The sequence below is a fragment of the Oculina patagonica genome, chromosome 4, assembly GCF_052425735.1.
Source record: "Oculina patagonica isolate OP01 chromosome 4, crgOcupat, whole genome shotgun sequence".
Lineage (NCBI taxonomy): Eukaryota > Metazoa > Cnidaria > Anthozoa > Scleractinia > Oculinidae > Oculina > Oculina patagonica.
Window position 1 is genome coordinate 60,644,571 of NC_135761.1, and position 18,481 is coordinate 60,663,051.

The 18,481-nt window shown below is 36.6% G+C and overlaps 1 protein-coding gene and 1 pseudogene across 2 annotated transcripts in view; both read right to left on the reverse strand.

The window, feature by feature from the left end:
* LOC144647798 (sphingosine 1-phosphate receptor 2-like) overlaps nucleotides 1–18,481 on the reverse strand; it is a 276,150-nt gene that overhangs the window by 41,066 nt on the left and 216,603 nt on the right. The window lies entirely within an intron of this gene.
* LOC144648034 (uncharacterized) lies at nucleotides 13,585–16,326 on the reverse strand (annotated as a pseudogene). Its single transcript, XR_013569659.1, has 3 exons — nucleotides 15,629–16,326; nucleotides 14,269–14,673; nucleotides 13,585–13,639 (listed from the first exon to the last, which is right to left on the reverse strand). The product of XR_013569659.1 is annotated as an uncharacterized LOC144648034 (transcript).

Below are 18,481 nucleotides of genomic sequence, written 5' to 3' on the forward strand. Positions count from 1 at the left end.
GCAGAATAAGCGACTTATATATGGCTAACAAACAGCAGAATAACCACAGAGAGTGAAAGCAAGTTATTTGTGTACGTGGTTTGTGTAGACAGGCCTCAATTTTATATTGACATATTGCCAAACTACGATTAACAAACCTCAACGGGATAATAGTTATTTAAACATTTCTTCGTTTTAAAATAAACATTTTTCCCTCCAGCACTAACAACAACTGCCCACAAAACTTGACGCTGCAGAATTCTCTAAAAGGTAAGCTACGTAGACTAAAACAAACGTAAAGATATTTAAAAAGCAATTTATGTATACTTATGTCGCGGGTAAATGTTATTCAAGCCGCATGATCTGAGCTATCTACACTAAATTTATTTTTTAATGTTTTACTTTTAAAATATATTTTTTGCTTGTTTGTTCAAGCTACCCAAGCTTATAACTTTCTAAAACCGAAATGACAGTTTAATATAACGAACATATACTGAGATCATTTTTAAAGCAAATAAACAAAGATACACTTTTAAAGTGGCTTTCAGTTTCGAATAAAAAACTGAGTTGCTTAGCTTATCGTTTTTAACATCGAAGCTGCAATGTATATTTTTTGCAATTTATAGAAAATAGTGAACATAAGTTGAGACACACTTTCTCTTTCTTTTTGCTTCTAATCAACTAGAAGGGTAGGCAATTATCTTTGTCGAGCAAATTTTTAAACAGTTATGCTTTTCTTTTCTTTGCAGAGTGAATTTACGAGACTATTCACTAAGAAGGACTTTTTATCGACAAGGCAAGTAAAAACATTTAAAACTTATTTGTGGTTTTCATCTGACGTACATAAAATTCTAAAATCTACAATGCTAATCCTTAAACTTATAAAAAAAAAAAACAAAGCAATGAGATTGGATGTTTGCGCCAGTTTCCTGTACGAAATGTATTGGACTCATGATTGGTTAATTCACGTCTTTCTTCTTGTATTTGTGTTTTCTGTGGATATATGATTTTTACGCCTGCATATAAGCAGGAACGCGGATTCAGGGAACCTGCTTTGCTTTGCAGCGCGAATGAAATAGGCGGTTAAAGTATTTGCCTAGAAGTAAAGTTTAACAGCTGTACTGTTCGATTCCGTCTGTTTCTTCGTCCTCGTGACACGGTGTTTGCGTTGCGAGTACTCTAATCCAAAATCTAGCCATTTTTTGTTTGAACGACGTGAGCGCATGCATTGGTGCAAAGCGTTTCCTTAGAATGACCTTACTACTTTTTAAAAGACGATATGTCATGTATAGCGTCGATACGCCCTTATTCACATTGTGTTCACAACTGGTTTACAAAATCAGGCTATTTAAAATAACAGTCCGCAAGCGCCGGCAGAAATTGTTTCGAAACTGAAGTTCGACAAAGATTGCATCAAAAGTCGGCTGTGTAATCTGACTTAAAAGGCGCTCAAGCCGTAGTCGAAAGTTCACCCGTAACTTCATAAACGGAATTGATGAAACACTAAAAAATAGTTTAACTCTATCCATGCTGAGGTCTTTGTATAGCGGATAATTTTTCGAATTTATCAGTGTATTTATTCGTAAGTTGTCTTAGTTTTTACCAGATTCCGGAAAAAGTACATCAAGAAGTATAGGAAGAACCCTTAAAAGAGATTATAACACATAACACCGTACCTTTACGTCGTGTTCTCTGGAAAAAGCTTGGGCATAGTTTATATTTTTTAAGTATTTTTCTTTGTAATTTCTATTTTAATACGTTTTCTGAGTTTTTATCATCATATTCCGGAAAAATACATCAAGAAGTTTAATAATTAGAAAACGTCCTTAACGGAGGTTATAACACATAACACCTTTACTTCGTATTCTCTGGAAATAGCTTGGGTATAGTTTAAAGTTTTGAAGTAATTTCATTTGTAATGTGTAATTGAATTAGGTTGTCTTAACCTAATTAAAAAAAACCTGCCAGTCTTAAACTAAACTGGTGGTGATAAATGTAATTTGCAGGGTAGCCGACAAATAGGACCGGCTGACCAGCAGGTTTCAAACGCATAAAAATCACAAGACTGCCTCCACCCAAAAAACAGTTCTTTCTGGATCAGGGAATTTCCATCGAACTAAAGGTGAACCGTTTTGTACATAAATGCGTATGTATTGATAGTGATCATTCACACAGTTAATGCTATTGTTTTCACCACGATTTATGTTGGCTTTTTGACTGACATTTATACAAAGCATTTTCTATACTAATTTAAAAACTGCCACAGAAAGTTAATCCGAGGATGATAATCTGTCGGCCTTATTTTTTTCAAATTCAGGACTAAAGCTTGTTTTCATCCTTATTCACATCGGCTGCTGGTTAAACTAGGAGTTATACAAAAAAAAAAGATGCAAGGGAATGCAACAAAAGCAAAAGGAAAATAATTGCCTTGTTTTATAGCTCTCTCTAGCAGATAAGCAAGCCTATCTTGAGTAACCTGGCTAACATGCATCAAGATAAATGAGATAAATCCAGGGGGTGGGGGGAGAAACGAGGTCTGGGACCGAGTAGCGATGCTCTCACAACTTGCAACGCGATCAATTCACGATGTAGTCAGCGGTTTTTGGACGATGATGCAACAGGAAATCTTTTCCCACAAAATGGAAGCTGTGGCAATCACGACTACCATGCCGTGGAATCACTTATTATAAAGGGGTTCAATTTTCTTAACTAAAAATCTAAAAGCAGTGCGTTATTCCAAAATCTCGTCACCGTCGTGTGGTTATAAGAACGCAGAATTTTGTGATGCCGTGCTTCTTTTTAGCGCTGAAATGCAAATGATTGTACCACGATTTTCAACTGGCTCACATGGGGATTGCAAATGAGGTAAAACAAAGAACGACTAAGTCAACAAACAACGTCCAACAATAGAGCCAGAACAATAGTTCCTACCGGCGCGGGAATATTCGATCGCCACGTTTTCATTACCATTTCCGTGATGGTTTTATTTCATAACAAACACCACATATTGACACCAAGAACCTTTCCGGAGAAATTTTCGCTGCTTTAAAGACAAAACTTAGAAAACCTTTTTTTTACTACTAAAAAAAATAATCAAACTCTCTTACTGGTCCCATGTTGTTATTGTTTTGGCAATTCCACAAAGAAAGGAGCTGCTCATGCGCCGTTGAGAAATACGCTGACTACCGCCCCGATGATTGCTTTGCAAGTTGTGAGAGCATCGCTCAGATTTCATATAAGAGAATGTATGGGAATTTTCTTTCCCCCCCCCCCCCCACCCCCTGGATAAAACTTTTTTACCTATTAACCTCAGAAAGTTCTCCAATATACGAGCCGTTTGTGCAGACAATAGTATGCAGGCCTTAATTTAAAGTTGACGCATTTTGATACTTTGATTAAGGTTTAATATTCAAGAATTGATTGATCTATTTTTAAAGTCTAAGATGCATAGTTTTATGATTACAATTTGCAGCAACTGCGTCGAACGCTTGCAGAGACACAGGACCTCCTTCTGCATCCACTCTTAATGAAGGCTAAAAATTTAATATTTTTAAAAGAGGGCAAAAGTTTTTTCATGCTTTTTTTTTCTTTGCAGTGTGAGTTTACAAGACTGTTCATAGGAAGGTCTCCCAATTGACAAGGCAAGTTATAGCATCTCAATCTTATCTTTGGATATCATTTGAAGATAATAAAATTCTAAATTCGGCTAAAATGTTAAACCTACAGAGCTATTCTTTTTACATATTATAAACACAAAATAAAAACAGTTATATCTATGCAAATTTTGGTATGGATTCAGTGCTTCGTTTCGGAAAAAAGCAGCGCCTTGTTTGTGCCCTTCTTTTTAAACACTTTATTAAAAAAATATATAATTATCATGAAAAAATATCAGATTAAAAAAAAATCTTCGATTCATTCTCTCAAAAAAATATCAGTAATTCTCTAGTGGCTCGCTTGTTATGCTGTCAAATCTCAGGGTCGACTTTTTTTTAAAGTTTAAACCGGGATCAAAAATAGCGGGCTTAGCTGAGTTTTAATCTACGTTCCAATTATTAAAAGTTACAAACTTTAACAGTTTTACTCGTGTTATCGTTTCAGTTATCCTTTCTAATGGATATCTAGGCCGTTTGGGTCGATTAGTGCCTTTTAATTAGACTTCTGTACGCTTAGTATTTGATTTCTCTTTTTCTTATTTAACCAAAATATACATTTATATATTGTTTTTTTGTTATAGATAGACGATCCTTGTTTTTAAAGGGAAAGAAAAAACAACATTCAAGATGTTTTCTTTACCTTGGTGCATAACGTGGCTTGTAGTGTTATTAACTTTATCTGTAGCTATAGTAACACTTAATATCGCCACAATAATTGCTTTCATAAAAAACCGCGACCTGCGCAAGCGCAGTACGTACTTGTTAATAAACCTGGCTGTTGCAGATATGTTAGTAGGGGGGTTTACGGCGCTTGATCATTTTATTGTACTTGGAGTAAAATGTAACCTTTGGAAAGACATTGTGCCAGCAAACTGGATAATTTATCTAATAATGAATGCACTCGGCATTTTATTTCCTGTTTGTTCTTTATTAAACATCACTGTGATTTCTGCAGAACGGGTACATGCTACGTTTTGGCCGTTCAGGCACCGCATAGCTAGAACCTGGGTTTATGGATTATTAATTGTCAGTATTTGGCTGACGTCAATGCTACTATCAGCTGGTTTAGCAGTAATAGCACATTTTGAACAAAACAAACAAAACTACTTTTACCTTTGGTGCTCATTTAATTCAACTTGTCTTCTTGTCATTTGTGTTTCGTATGCGTTCATTGTTATTAATGTCCGTTGTGGAGCGCAGCCTCAACACCATGGTGCAGCCAGTAGAGAAAGAAAACTGACCGTGACATTGTTGATCGTGACAATCGTGTCCCTACTGCTTTGGCTCCCGTTTGTCTTAACAAACTTCCTTTATCACACCACTGATATTATAAGTTCTTTAACCGAAAAAGTTTTTTTGCATTTTTTTCAAGCCATGTGTGTTTTATATTATGGAAACTCTCTTGTTAAGAGTGTGCCCGTGAGAGAACAGGGCAGAACCATGCAACAGGTGATACAGCTCATATCACCGATTGCGCCCAAACTTAGCATAAATGTTGGGTATGGTGAGCTATTTACTGTGGCAAAACATCAACTCAAAATATTTTATTCCCTTCAAGTTATGGCACCTTTTGCAAAAATGGCCATTTTTCACTAATTTATGCATATTTAATTAGCTGACTTTGATTGACCAGTTCCACAAGAAAAAAAGACTTCTGAAAATAAAATTCACTGCACTATATTCTATGGTTATTAGGCTTTAAGTACAATAATTCACTTTAACCGTCAAATTTGATTTCTTCTCCTCAAACTGTCTTTTGGAAGGTACACATTTCGTACTGTTGGAAATAGCCTTTAACTAGTGCCCAATATCTCCCATGAGCAACAACTTATATACATTATTCTTACATGGGTAATGAAATCCATCATTAAACTTCACAAAAATGCCACAAAATGTCTGGGGACTTCAATATTTTATTAGTATTGAGGAACTAAACACACGTGACTTAACGATTTCTTGCTATTTCATCAAAAATTCACCGAAACACAGAAGCCATTTATTTGCCTCAATTTGGCATAAAATCGGTACGAAATAGCTAATCAAGCATAAATCTATAGATAACAATCAAAATATTGGCGAAGAAAAGGCAGTTAGGACATTTTTCGGAGCGTTTTCAGAGCCATATAATTCGGCAATGTTGTGATATAGCAAATGTAAAAATAGCAGCGAAAGATTTTCTTCACAAGCTCGCTCAATTCAACATTTAGGCACATCAAAGTAAAGAAACAAGAAAGTAATACTACATACATGCCACTTATCGACACACAGATGCTTTCTTTTGAAGAATTTGTTCTTCCTCGCTGCACTTCGATTCTTAGATCGATCTCAATTGACATGTACTGTTGCTTTGAGGCGCGCTGAACTTAGTCAATCCATCGTGGTTCATCCTTCGTGAAAGGTGTAAACAGGTTGTCAATAAAGTCATTCAAAGAGCTGTTTAAAGTTCACGGAAGGACACTTGTCTCAGCCAGTTTGCATGAAATAAATTTAACTGGAAAATAAACAGCCGCCATGTTGAATTTCTACCTTTGAGCCTGCCGTTTCAGTCAGCGGTAAAGCCGTACACTTGGGCAAGTACGTAGTGTAGTCATCATATAGTTGTTTGACTAAATCCTATATAGGGATATTCATAGAGGGGATACATAGCCTAGCCCTACACAGCTATACACGCCTATACATAGCCCAACACAGCTATACACAGCTATACACACGCGTGTTCATTTGCTTTTCCTCCACAAATGTTTGTTTTCGTCGGAATAAGTAGCGGATGGTGTTATCTACCCTCTGATTAACTGGGGCTTGATCTTAGCCTTAAAAGTAGTGTGCGTTTCTTGTAAAAGTGAGAATTTTTTTCAACTTCTCCATTGAATTTTTTTGATAAATAGTTGAAGAGAAATACACTGGATGCAGTGTAATGTATGCGATGCAATCGGTTTTGATGCTCTGAAATTGAGCTCTGAAATGTCGGAAACCATTAAATAATCAGAGCAAGTTTTTCCATCTTATATCAGGTTAAAAGGGGGGGGGGGGGGGATCCCTCGGTCCAAGAAAGTCCAAGAAAGCCCGGTCTAAGGAGTCGAGCTAGCTCCCCTGAATGGTAAGCTTTGAAACTACTGATTACTTCCAATGGCACCTTTTATATTATTATTGTCACAATTTTACCAGCTGACAAGGGCCGAGCCGTAGTCGTTATGAACACAAGCGATTACTCGGATAAAATAAAAAGCCTTCTAAATGATGAAAACACCTATCAGAAGATAACAGACAAAAGAAGAAACCCTACATCGAGCACTGAGAAATCCCTAAACAAACTCCTACTGCAGATCAAGGATCAGCCAGCTCCACATGACAGCAGCAAGAAACAGCTGGACCCCAAACTTTACTACAAACTCCACAGTACCGATGCCATTCCAGCCTCGTTTTACGGGCTTCCTAAAATCCACAAGGCAGACGTCCCTCTCAGACCTATCGCAGGCGCCATTGGGTCCCCCACCTACCAATTATCCAAACACCTCGCCAACATCTTGTCACCTCTTCAGAACAACAAATACACAGTTAAGAGCAGTGTGTCTTTTGTGGAGAAGATTCGCACCTTGACAGTCAATCCTGACGAGATCTTTGTATCTTTAATCGACGTTGTATCTCTGTTTACCTGTATCCCGTCCAATCTAGCCGTGGAAGTTGTCAAAGAGAGACTCTATTCTGACTCTTCATCATCTGAAAGAACCAATTTATCCATAGAGAACATTATCAAACTCTTAGAATTCGTTCTTGACAGTAACTTCTTCGTTTTTCAAGGAACAAACTACAAACAGATTTTTGGCTGTCCTATGGGTTCACCAGTCAGCGCCATTTTAGCCAATCTGGTCATGGAATACGTTGAAGAAAAGGCCCTCTCCTCGGCTCCACACCCACCTAAATGGTGGTTTAGATATGTCGACGACAGTCATGTGTGTCTGAAAAAAGAATTTGTAGATGAATTTCATTCGCACCTAAACTCGATTAACCATCACATCAAATTCACCATCGAAGTGGAAACAGAAGGTTCAATCGCTTTCTTGGACACTAAGACAACGAGGCAAGTGGATGGTTCGATAGCCGTTTCTGTTTACAGAAAAGCCACTCATACCGACCGCTATCTAGACTTCAATTCATACCACCATACGCAACATAAACACTCTGTTGTACGCACTCTTATGGATCGGGCTAAGAACATCCCATCCACTGAGGAGGAAGTGTCATCTGAATCTAAACGTGTATTGAAAGCGCTGGCAGCGAATAATTATCCTATCAATTTTATTCGTAATGGTCGTCAATCCAATGCCGAACAAAAAAGTGGTGCCAACGTTGTTGAACAGCGAGGTTTGGTTGTTCTACCGTATGCCAAGGGTTTTTCTGAAAGAATCTCAAGAGTTCTCAAAGGTTTTAACGTCAAAGTGGCTCACAAGCCCATCCGTTCCATCGCCAATATTTTGAAAAAACCCAAAGATAAAATCAGCGAAGAGTCGTCGAAAGGTGTTGTATATAAAATCAAATGCAAAGACTGTGCGTGTGTTTACATTGGCCAGACCTCGCGCGCGCTCAAAACACGCATCAAAGAACATGCTAAAGCGATAACAACAATGGACAGAAATTCCCTATTGGCCGAACACCATTTGCTCAACGATCATGAAATTGATCTGGAAAATGTTGACATTATCGACCGGTCTTCAGTTTGGAGACAAAGACTTTTCCTCGAAGCGTGGCACTCAGTCCGAGATGGAAACGCTATTAATGAACACGTAGCATTCCCAAACATTTATAAGAAACTTAACAATTTTTTATTTGCATACCACCCCCTATTCTATCCTTTTTAGTCGCATTTTCAGAATTCCACCCCCAATTTTATTCAGTACATTCCTTGTCACCTTTTTCTGCATTTTTTAGTTTTTATTCCTATAACACCAGGGACGCCGTTTTAAATTTACATATTGCTGAAGAAGGCTACAGCAGTAGCCGAAACGTCCTGTACATATTTTAAGCCAGTGTCAACTTTTATCAAATAATTTTTAATCAAATACCTAATCATTGGTCAACTAGTTGTGACCATTTTCTTGACAATAGTAGTTACTTGATAAAGAGTATTGCGAAAAGGCTGCACTTTGCTTAGTGTTAAAAATTTATATTTTCTAGTCGCCTAGCTCAATCGTTTATTTTTACATGTATTGTGCGAAATATATTTATAAATTGAGAACATTATGTCATTTAGTAATAATGCAATCTTGAAAACATTCCAGATATTATGTTCTACCAGGGTTCTACACACTAATACAGCTCATGCAGACTGTGACTTACGCAAACTTCCCACTGAGTGTTACTAAAGTGACTGTTTTTTCCAGTGATTTTTACTGTACTGTACCCCCCTTTCTTAATTATTAACCGCCCGATTTTAAGCTTCTCAAGCTTCTTGTTAATTCGTTAAATACAAGTGTGTTTAGCTATACCGAAACTGTCTTTCCGTCAGATAGTTTTTTTTTTCGGGAAATTCTCAAACTTAGCATCCTGCGAACAGAGTTCTTTATCAAAACATTCATCGGGAAGCCGGAATCGGCGTTTAGTTTTGTCAATGATAATGCTTTGGCTCGATTTTACAATTATGATATATTTACTACTTCAATTTCTTTGATTGAATCTCTTCAGTGTTAATTTAATATGCTGAACCTTTCTGTAAATACGGTTCATTTAATTTATTTCGAACTAAATAACAAACAGCATTTTACACTCTTGCTAACCCGTCGATCGACTCAACATTGAAATTAAATGGCGCGCGTATACAAACTAAGATTTTGTGACACAATCTTTCTAGGTTTCTTTTAAAAACAAATAAAGTGGGAAAAATAAAAACGTTATTCACCAGCCTAGGTCGGTCCGTATTGGGAAAAACTGTGCCCTCGGTCTTGGAACCGCCCTCTGCCTGCGGCCTCGGGCGGTATCCAAGACATCGGGCACAGTTTTTTCCAATACGGACCTCCCGGCTGGTGAATAACCTATATTTCTTTAACTGAGAAAAATCGTGAAGATATCGATGACGTCACGTTTGATGACGAGTTTTGTAATGTTTTAATGCAGAATGAGCCGAAAGTTAAAGCGTCTTCAGATGTTCCTCGAAAATCTTCGGCAAACTTCGTAAATCTTCGGAAACGTTGACGATGATGATGAAAGACAACTTTGTCAATTTGAAATAGCCACGGATCCCCACAAATAAAGTTTTATTCCATTACCGTAGTTGCACTGTTTATGTCGGCGAGTACTGTGTTAGAGCGGTTTTTTAATGGTGTTGCAAACTCAAAGTTATAATTCTGGCCTATCACTACACAGAAAATGACATGAACCAATTAAAACACGAAGCGAATACTTGCAGCCCGAGCGAAGCGCGGCAAAGCCTGTGTGAGCGAGTCACGATTATGTTTGGTGTTACTTCTGATTCGATGAGAAAGTGGGGCAAAGTTTTTTAAACCAATCACTCAGTGTAGTAATGCAAGTTAATATAATATAAGTTTAATAAACATCCACAAAGGCTTGGTTAACTTATTAGCTCAGAACGTTCATCCTCGTGATTCCTAAAGGTTGATACAAGTGAAGTTTATCTCATGCTATGAAAAACGCCTTACGTTTTTATCATTCGTACTGTATTTGTTTTAATTAATGCGAAGAAGGAGAACTTCGACATGCCTTTGATGCTGAGGTCTTTTAGAACATGATGTAACTAAGGCTTTCCTGTACTCTGGTATTCTCAGGGTGTACAATATTGTATTAACAAGAGAGTTTCCATAATACAAAAACGACACAAAATACTGATACTGGAAAAAGCCATTTTCGGAGAGAGAACTAAAAATATCAGTTTTAAGATTAAGAAAGACGGTTAATACAAATGGCAACCACAACAGAAGAGACACGAATGTCACGATCAACAATGTCATGGTCAGTTTTCTTTCTCTGCTGGCTGCACCATGGTGTTGAGGCTGCGCACCACAACGAACTTTTATAATAATCGACAAGTAACAAACACAAATAGCAAATAGACAGATGGAATTGAATGAACACCACAAGTAAAAATAATCATCATTTCGCCCTGCTTCTTTAAAATGTGCAATAAAAGCTAGGCTAAATGATAGCAGCACTGAAGTCACCCAAATTGCAGCAATCGTTAATCCGTATGCCCATTTTCCGACTGCATAATGCCTGAACGGCCAAAACGTAGCATGCAACCGTTCTGCAGAAATCACAGTGATGTTTAATAAAGAGCAAACAGGAAAAAAAATTTCAAGTGCAGTCATCACTAGATTATTAAGCCAGTTTTCTCCTACGAAGTCCTTCCAAAGGTTGCAATGTACTCCAAGCAAGAAGAAATGATTAAGCGCGGTAAATCCTCCAACTAACATATCTGCAACAGCCAGGTTTATTAACAAGTACGTACTTCGCTTGCGAAGGTCGCGATTGTGGATAAAAACAATTATTGTGACGATATTGAGTGTAACTATAGCTATAGACTCAGTAATAAACACCACAAGCCAGGCAATGCACGAAGGTAAAGAAAACATAGTGAATGGTGTTTTTGTTTTCTCCTAGAAAATACAGATCGTCTATCTGTAACAAAGAAAAAATATTATATAATTATTTGGGTTTAATATGGAAAATGAAATCAAAAGACAAAAAATAAAATAAAAGAGATACATTGGCCCAAACCGTCCGGCGATAAGTATAAAACAGGCAAAATTGTAAGTGTATAACTGAATACTTCAAATTCACAAATTATTTGACATTTTAAGGAAATGTTTAAAGAATTATCATTCTGTCTGTGAATGATAATTACAGTTTGACAATATGTCAACTTAAAATCGAGGCCTGCTCGTAATTGTCGGAATAAACCCCATAAAAAAAAATAACTTGCTTTCACTTTCTGAGATTAAAAGGTCAAAAGAAGTTATAATGTATTTATGTCGCTGTTAGTCAGCCATATATAAGCCGCCCTGCTCTTCTCAGGTCACGCTTGTTTAATTGCTGTATAGAGCTGTAAAGCAAAGCAATTATTATCCCTTTCTTTGAATCTTTTTATAAACAATTGGCCCATGAGTTGATAAACAGAGATGCCATTGATGAATTTTAATGTTAGCAACAATAACACATTAAGTTTTAGAACTGAATTTCAAATTAATTTAACGCACAGTGTATTGATCAGATTTTCAACCTGAGATTAGTTTTCTGTGACAGCTTTTTTGTTAGTTTAACAAATGTTTCAATTTTAAATGTAAACAAAAGCTAAAATGAATCGTGTTGAAAACCTCTGCAGTTAGAGTGTGAATGAAAACAAGAAGCACAATACTCATTTATCGTATAAAACAGTTCACCTACTCTTTGTAGAAATTCTTCTAATCTTGAAACTGATATATTTTGAATGACAGCGGTGTGGTTTGTTCGCTGCCCTGCAAAGTAAATAAATTACCACCTGTTAAATTTGAACCGAGCAAGTCTTTTAACCTAATTTAAATACATATTGCACAGAAAATTGCTTCAAAAGCTTAAACTAAGCCAAGTATGCTATTTCCTGTCGGAAAAATGTTCATTAAATAGAAACGTAAAAAAGGATGTTATGTGTTGTTTATATGTATATTTTTCCTATTAAATTTCTTGACGTATTTTTTTATGGCAAGGTTTGTTTTGTTTTGTTTGCTTTGCGACAAAAAAATCGCCGTCGAATTCTGTTCTGAATCATTCATAGTGCGATAACTAAAAAATCATGACAGTTTGTTCTTAAATTGTAAATAAAACCTGCTATGTCGACTGTACTTACTTGCCCTTTCTAGAAAGCCACTCGTTTAGATCTTTCCTTGCAGAAGCTCGTCACTTAAAATCTTGTAATTTGTCCAAATTGCCGCAACACCCTTCTGCCTTCTGAGTAACTTTGTTTTTCTCTAAGCGCTTTCCTGCTTGCTAAGCCATGATTTCTGCGATCACTGCAAATTAAACTGGATATCCAGGATCATAAAGGACACAGACAATCACGTGAACCAATCAAAGTAAACTCAAGTGAAGCGCGGAAAAACGTGTGTTAGTGAGTGACGATTGGTTTTGGTTTTACTTCTGATTGGATTAGAAAGTGGCGCGAGTGTTTTAAACCGGCGATTAAACGGTTAAAAAGGTTTTAACCGGCGATTAAACGTAAGTAAGCCTCTGTAACTCCTGAGATTGTATTATTTATTTGTAACAAGAAGTAACATTTGCAGAATAAGGGGTCATATTTAATCAGATTGACAGACTTAAGAGTCATGTTTTTCAAATAATTTTCATGAATAACAATTGAATTCATAATATTGGTAAAAATGAATGCTGTGCGAAATTATGCCAAAAATTATTACCGTTTTCGAGTAGCTCCCTTTCCACGTCGAATGCAAATAAATAAATGCTGCCGCTATAATAGCCGTGTCATAACCACAGGATTCCTTACAGAAAAGTTTAAAATTGGGAGATTTTCGCCAGCTTTTCAGTTTATATTCTACGGTTTGATTGGATGATATATTTGCATTTGATATATTTGGGGGGTTGGGGTTTGTTTGCCACTCCACCCTTACAGTTTTTCCTTAAATTTAAAAGGGAATTTACTCTATGATGCTGAAACTTTCAGTCAGAGCTGTTCACTCATCCCTTGTAGAAATGTTTAAAATGCAACCGTGTGTCCATGTTTTAGATGTTCAACGTCATCAATATCAACAAGTCTATTCAAAAATCGTCATATTTAGTTTCATGTGTGACAAACTAAAAAATAGTTTTGACGGACTGTGACATTTTTAGTCTTACCTTATTGTAGGAGTCAGACTGCTTTATTAAACTGGAAGCAATGACATCAAATGGATTGGTAATAATGTGAACAAACTTGACTGGAATTCGAACGACATTTTGGATTTCTTCGAGTACTTCAAAGCTGCCTCGACTCTGTGATAGTTTCTTGGATGTTTCGCCTCCACTTGTATCTCCAATAACCTGTAGAGCCACATAAAATTTATCAATTGTTTCCACTGAGCTATGTCACGCTATAAAAGACACCCGACCAGTGAAATAATGCAATCAAAATCAATCAACTTTGTCTACCCGTCAGCTAAAATAATTGTCATTACATACAGTAGTTTCAATGGCAGGAGATCTTATAGTAATCTCTGGTGAGCTTTGCAAAGAAGATCGTGAACTGAACAGCCGAGATGAAACTTGGATGTTGAAACTGAAAAGAAATCGTCTAAACAGGATTCATGACTGGTAGCCTGTCTTTAAAAATGAGTCAAGAATCGAAAAGAAAAATGACGTTTATAAAGAAAAAAGCACGACTTGTGACTTGATTTTTTTTTATGTGTTTCTTCATATGTCACGAGCCCATTTTTTTTTTTTTTTGTTGTTGTTGTTGTTTGTTGTCGTCGTCAGTCATTCCCGCTTTACTTTCAAAACTAACCCATGCTGAGTAAATCGGGTATAGTCTTATTGTTTGTTTCAAGCTCTTTTCTTTGAGGTGTGTTTCAATCGATGCTCTATCTTGAAAACCTTTTCGCGGCGAAGAAAGTCAACCAATTATCCTTATCTAAATATATTTAAATCAATCAAAATTTTAAACTTCACCTTAGGTTTCCCATTAATTTTTCCCTGCCTAACATCAGGAACGTAGTTGTAGTAAATACCATCGCCTTTAGAAGTCCATAACCAGAACTGACTTGGTTTATTGGCTTTGTTTTGGAAGACTGCTTGAAAAGTTGAAAGATAATGCATGTCGAAAAAGAGCATATACGTTTGCTGACCAAAGTCTTGAAGCTTCTTGTCCTGGTACATCTTCCAGTTTCCTATAACATCATATTCTTGGGGAATGAGAATTTCAGGATGTGCATCTAAAATGGCTCCTGTTAGACTTTCTATACTCTGTGAGTACCCAATGAACATGACGAACGTTTTGACATCATCGTACATTTTTTTAGCCTTGTAAGGCTCTCCGGTACGCGTTCAGGATTACACGGTCTTGCGTGGTCTGTAAGAAAAAAGAATGATAAATAAATAACTCAAGTTAAATCAACTTACACAGGCAAACTCAAGTTTCATTACTTCTTGCAATTGAAATCGTCTAAGTAATGAATTTCTTGCATTTATCATCTCTAATTCCAAAATCAGTTTTAAATTGAAATCAAGGTAGCTGAATGAGCAGTTAAGGACGTTCGCGCTAATTGTTTATGCGCATCCCTACTGCGCACGTAATTCATGTCGCAACGCCATGCCACGCCATACTTTGAGCGCGCGCGCTGAGTAAAATTTCTAAGAACATATAGGGTAGGTTGTCGTTCAGCTCGCTTCGCTTGCTATTTACTCTCTTAAATGGTCGGTGACCCCTACTTTTTTCTTAACAGACTACTTTTGTTAATTGATATCTACGTGTTGTGAGAAAATAAAAAAAATCTATCGAGTGGAAGTTTGATTTTTTTGTCACATTGACGGTTTGAATTCCACTTTTTGAGCTTTCCTTTTTGATGTTCAACAGTTTAAAATTCGTTTTATCAGGGTTAAATTTAACAAAAAGATGGTTTAACTAAGAATTATTTACGCAACAGACACGCGTCTACAAAATGTGATTAAGATCGTTAGCCTCCGTTTACTCATCTTCGATATTTTTAACAATAAACCCTGCAAACCATGCTGAATTAGCGTGCGCCAATTTTCCAAAATTAGGGTAGTTTTCCACACGCTTTTTCTCTGAAACGAAGTCGGTGACCCCCACTTTTTTTTTGCATTTCTGACATAAGTAACTCCTTATCTGACCGCAGCAAAAAAATTAAAGAAATCTATCGAGTAGAAAATGTTTGCGCAAACGTCCTTAAATCGGCATAACTGCTCTCTTTGTTCATTATGAAACAACTTCAAATAGACTAGAAAGCTCTTTGCTTATAGTTCTAAGAAGAAAACATGAATTCAATATTTAAACATAAACTTACTTTGAGGATCAGATAGTTGTTGTGTTATATGCTCCTGGTAGAAAGTACTCCAATCTTTCGTCGAAAATGTCTTCTTCCAAAGTACATTTCTTCTTGCTATAAGCACCAAACCGGCGATTCCAAAGCACACAACAAGACATTTGAAAGTACACAAGCGAATTCTCATCATATTGACGCTAGAACAATAATCTTTTAAATGATATTAAACAAAGAAAAAGACAAACGGAAAGAAAAAAATAATTTCAAACTTTAAACTGACAAGAGAAGATAGATAACAGTTAGCAATATAAATAAGTAAACCCCGAAATTAATAAAACGGCAATTTAATCGAACCATCCTCCAAAACTGATCAAGTTTGGCCCTCACTCCACAAAATGAATACAAAATTTGAGAAATGTCAAACAAGCAGTACATATATACAATACGAGGAATAACCAGTCCAGGATCTTTTATATGGCAAGGCTCATAAAAAATGGTAAGTGTAAGTGCTACATCATATCTCAAAAATTATCACTGCAAAATAGATCATAAAAATTATTTAAATCTTAAATTATTTCGCTCGCATTAATGATATATTTCATTTGACTTCCGTTCAGTACACCGTCGGCTGTGTAAATCATCTTGTATGCGAGCAGGCTTTCTTCAGAGGCAACGACGCGAGCGACGAAGGCGCGAGTTCTGACTCATTGCAATTTTTTTTTTAAATTTGCGACCTGCTATGAGCAATCATATACAAATATATGTCAAGGCTTATAAAAAGAGAATATTAACCCTATTCAGACCGGGGGGGGGGGGGGGGGGGGCTTTTGAGGCCCGCGCTGACTTTGAACTTTTATAACTTTTTTAAGATTTAACCAAACACTATAAAACTTTCTGAGTTTTCCTAAAATTTATCTGGCAACAATTTGGTAGGGTTGGATGATGTGTCAGGAACTTGACATCACCATGGCAACGGCATTTTGACAGGCATGTTTTCCATAATTTGTCATTTTGCGTGTTTCTGTTAATAAAAATCAACTTAAATGGAATAATTTTTACATTTTTACGGGTTTAAAGCACATTTTTATTCATTTTGAGTACTTTGCAGTGATTTTGGGTGGTTTTCTGGCAATTTGCAAAAATTTTGAAATCCAAGATGGCGGATCCAAGATGGCGGCTGTTTTGACATCATGATGTAATTGTCACGTGTTGTGACGTCACCATCCCACGTGACGTATACCAAAAGAAAGAGTTTCGGACGTACAATGCATTCTGTAAGTTTCATGGTGATTGCTTAAATATTCTGGAAGTTACATAGGGGGGCTTCCGAAGCCCCCCCCCCCCCCCGGTCTTAGAAGGTCCAAAAAAGCCCGGTCTGAATAGGGTTAAAATGTTGAACTCTTTGAGAATGTATATATGATACGTTATTTACCAGACGAAACGTCACTTAACTTCAACTGAATATGTAGACCGAAGGCGACCATGTCGCGCCAAAAGAAGAAAGTTTTCCTCTGTTTAAACAACTAATGATAAAACCAATCGATAAACCTCAGAATTACTGAGTTGTAATCGCTAAATAACATTCACCCAGAAATAAAATACACGCAGAAGATTCAGTGAATTAAGCCCGCACGCAAATTCCGAATTTAAAAAATGTACACAGAAGCAAACAAAATTCACAAACCAACCAACCGAAATGCTAGAAAACGTGTCGAACTGTCAAATAGGCTTTGAACGCCTTCTAAAAACTTTTTGCTAAACGCAGTTAAAAAAATGCATTATATAAAAAAAAACATAAAGAATGCACTACAAGCTGATTCACATATTTGTCGTATAAGAGTTCGATGCTACAAACTTTTATTCAATGGTCGTTTCTATACAGTGAACACTATTTTCTAAAAAATAAGGCCGTAAGATACAGCCTACTCGAAAATACCGAACAAAACTTGTGAAACTGGCTGCCTATGACGGTAATTTTGTACACAGAACTTTATTATATATAAAACCAAGCTTGTTCACCACATTGTTCCTTGAGACACCACATTTTTCCTTGAGACAAATAAATAATTCCACTTACCAGTTTTTTTTTAAGAAAAACCTCACAACGACCACGATACCGCAAGCTATCGTTGACACTTAGCACGCCTAATTATTCTACTTTAACACAGTGAGAAACGCTGTCTCTAGGCTACTCCAAATTAAATGACATTGAAGCATGCATTCAAATTAAAACCGTCGTTTTTATTTACTTTTTTTTGTCGTTTTTTTGTTGTAATCACATTACAATTTTAAAAGCAAAGCCTATGTCCAAGCGGCAGAAAAATCGTGGGGCATTTGAAATTAACATGTGTAGCCCCAACAATACAGAATGATTAATATACCATGAGTGGTTTGCAAAGAGACTAGAATTTGGAAAGCAAAAGTATACCTGAAACTCTTCACACTGTACAAATGAAACACGTTAAAACTCAACCTCGTTCCCAGGGTCTCTCTGGTTGGCATGAACCTTTGACATATCCTGTCCTAGCTCTAACTTGAGAATAATGCGAATAATGCGAAAAAAAAAATAGAAATCGAGAAATTGTTGCCAAGGAGAATTGATATCATTTGTTTGTTTTCGCACTTATCAGGAAGCATTTGCCTCGGTCAAAATCTTGAAATATTTTTTTTTTTCATGTTCCTGTAAGAAATTGATTCTTTTTCTGATATCGCCTAAAAATGGCATTTCCAGGCTTCTAGACTTCTAACTGTGACCCTTTAAGATTGGTTTTGATATGATCGCCCTGATCGTTTCTATCGCATCGATCGTTTGCAAAAACTGAGACGATCGTAGGCGATCGAAGCGATTGGAAGCGATCGGAGGATTTTCAAATG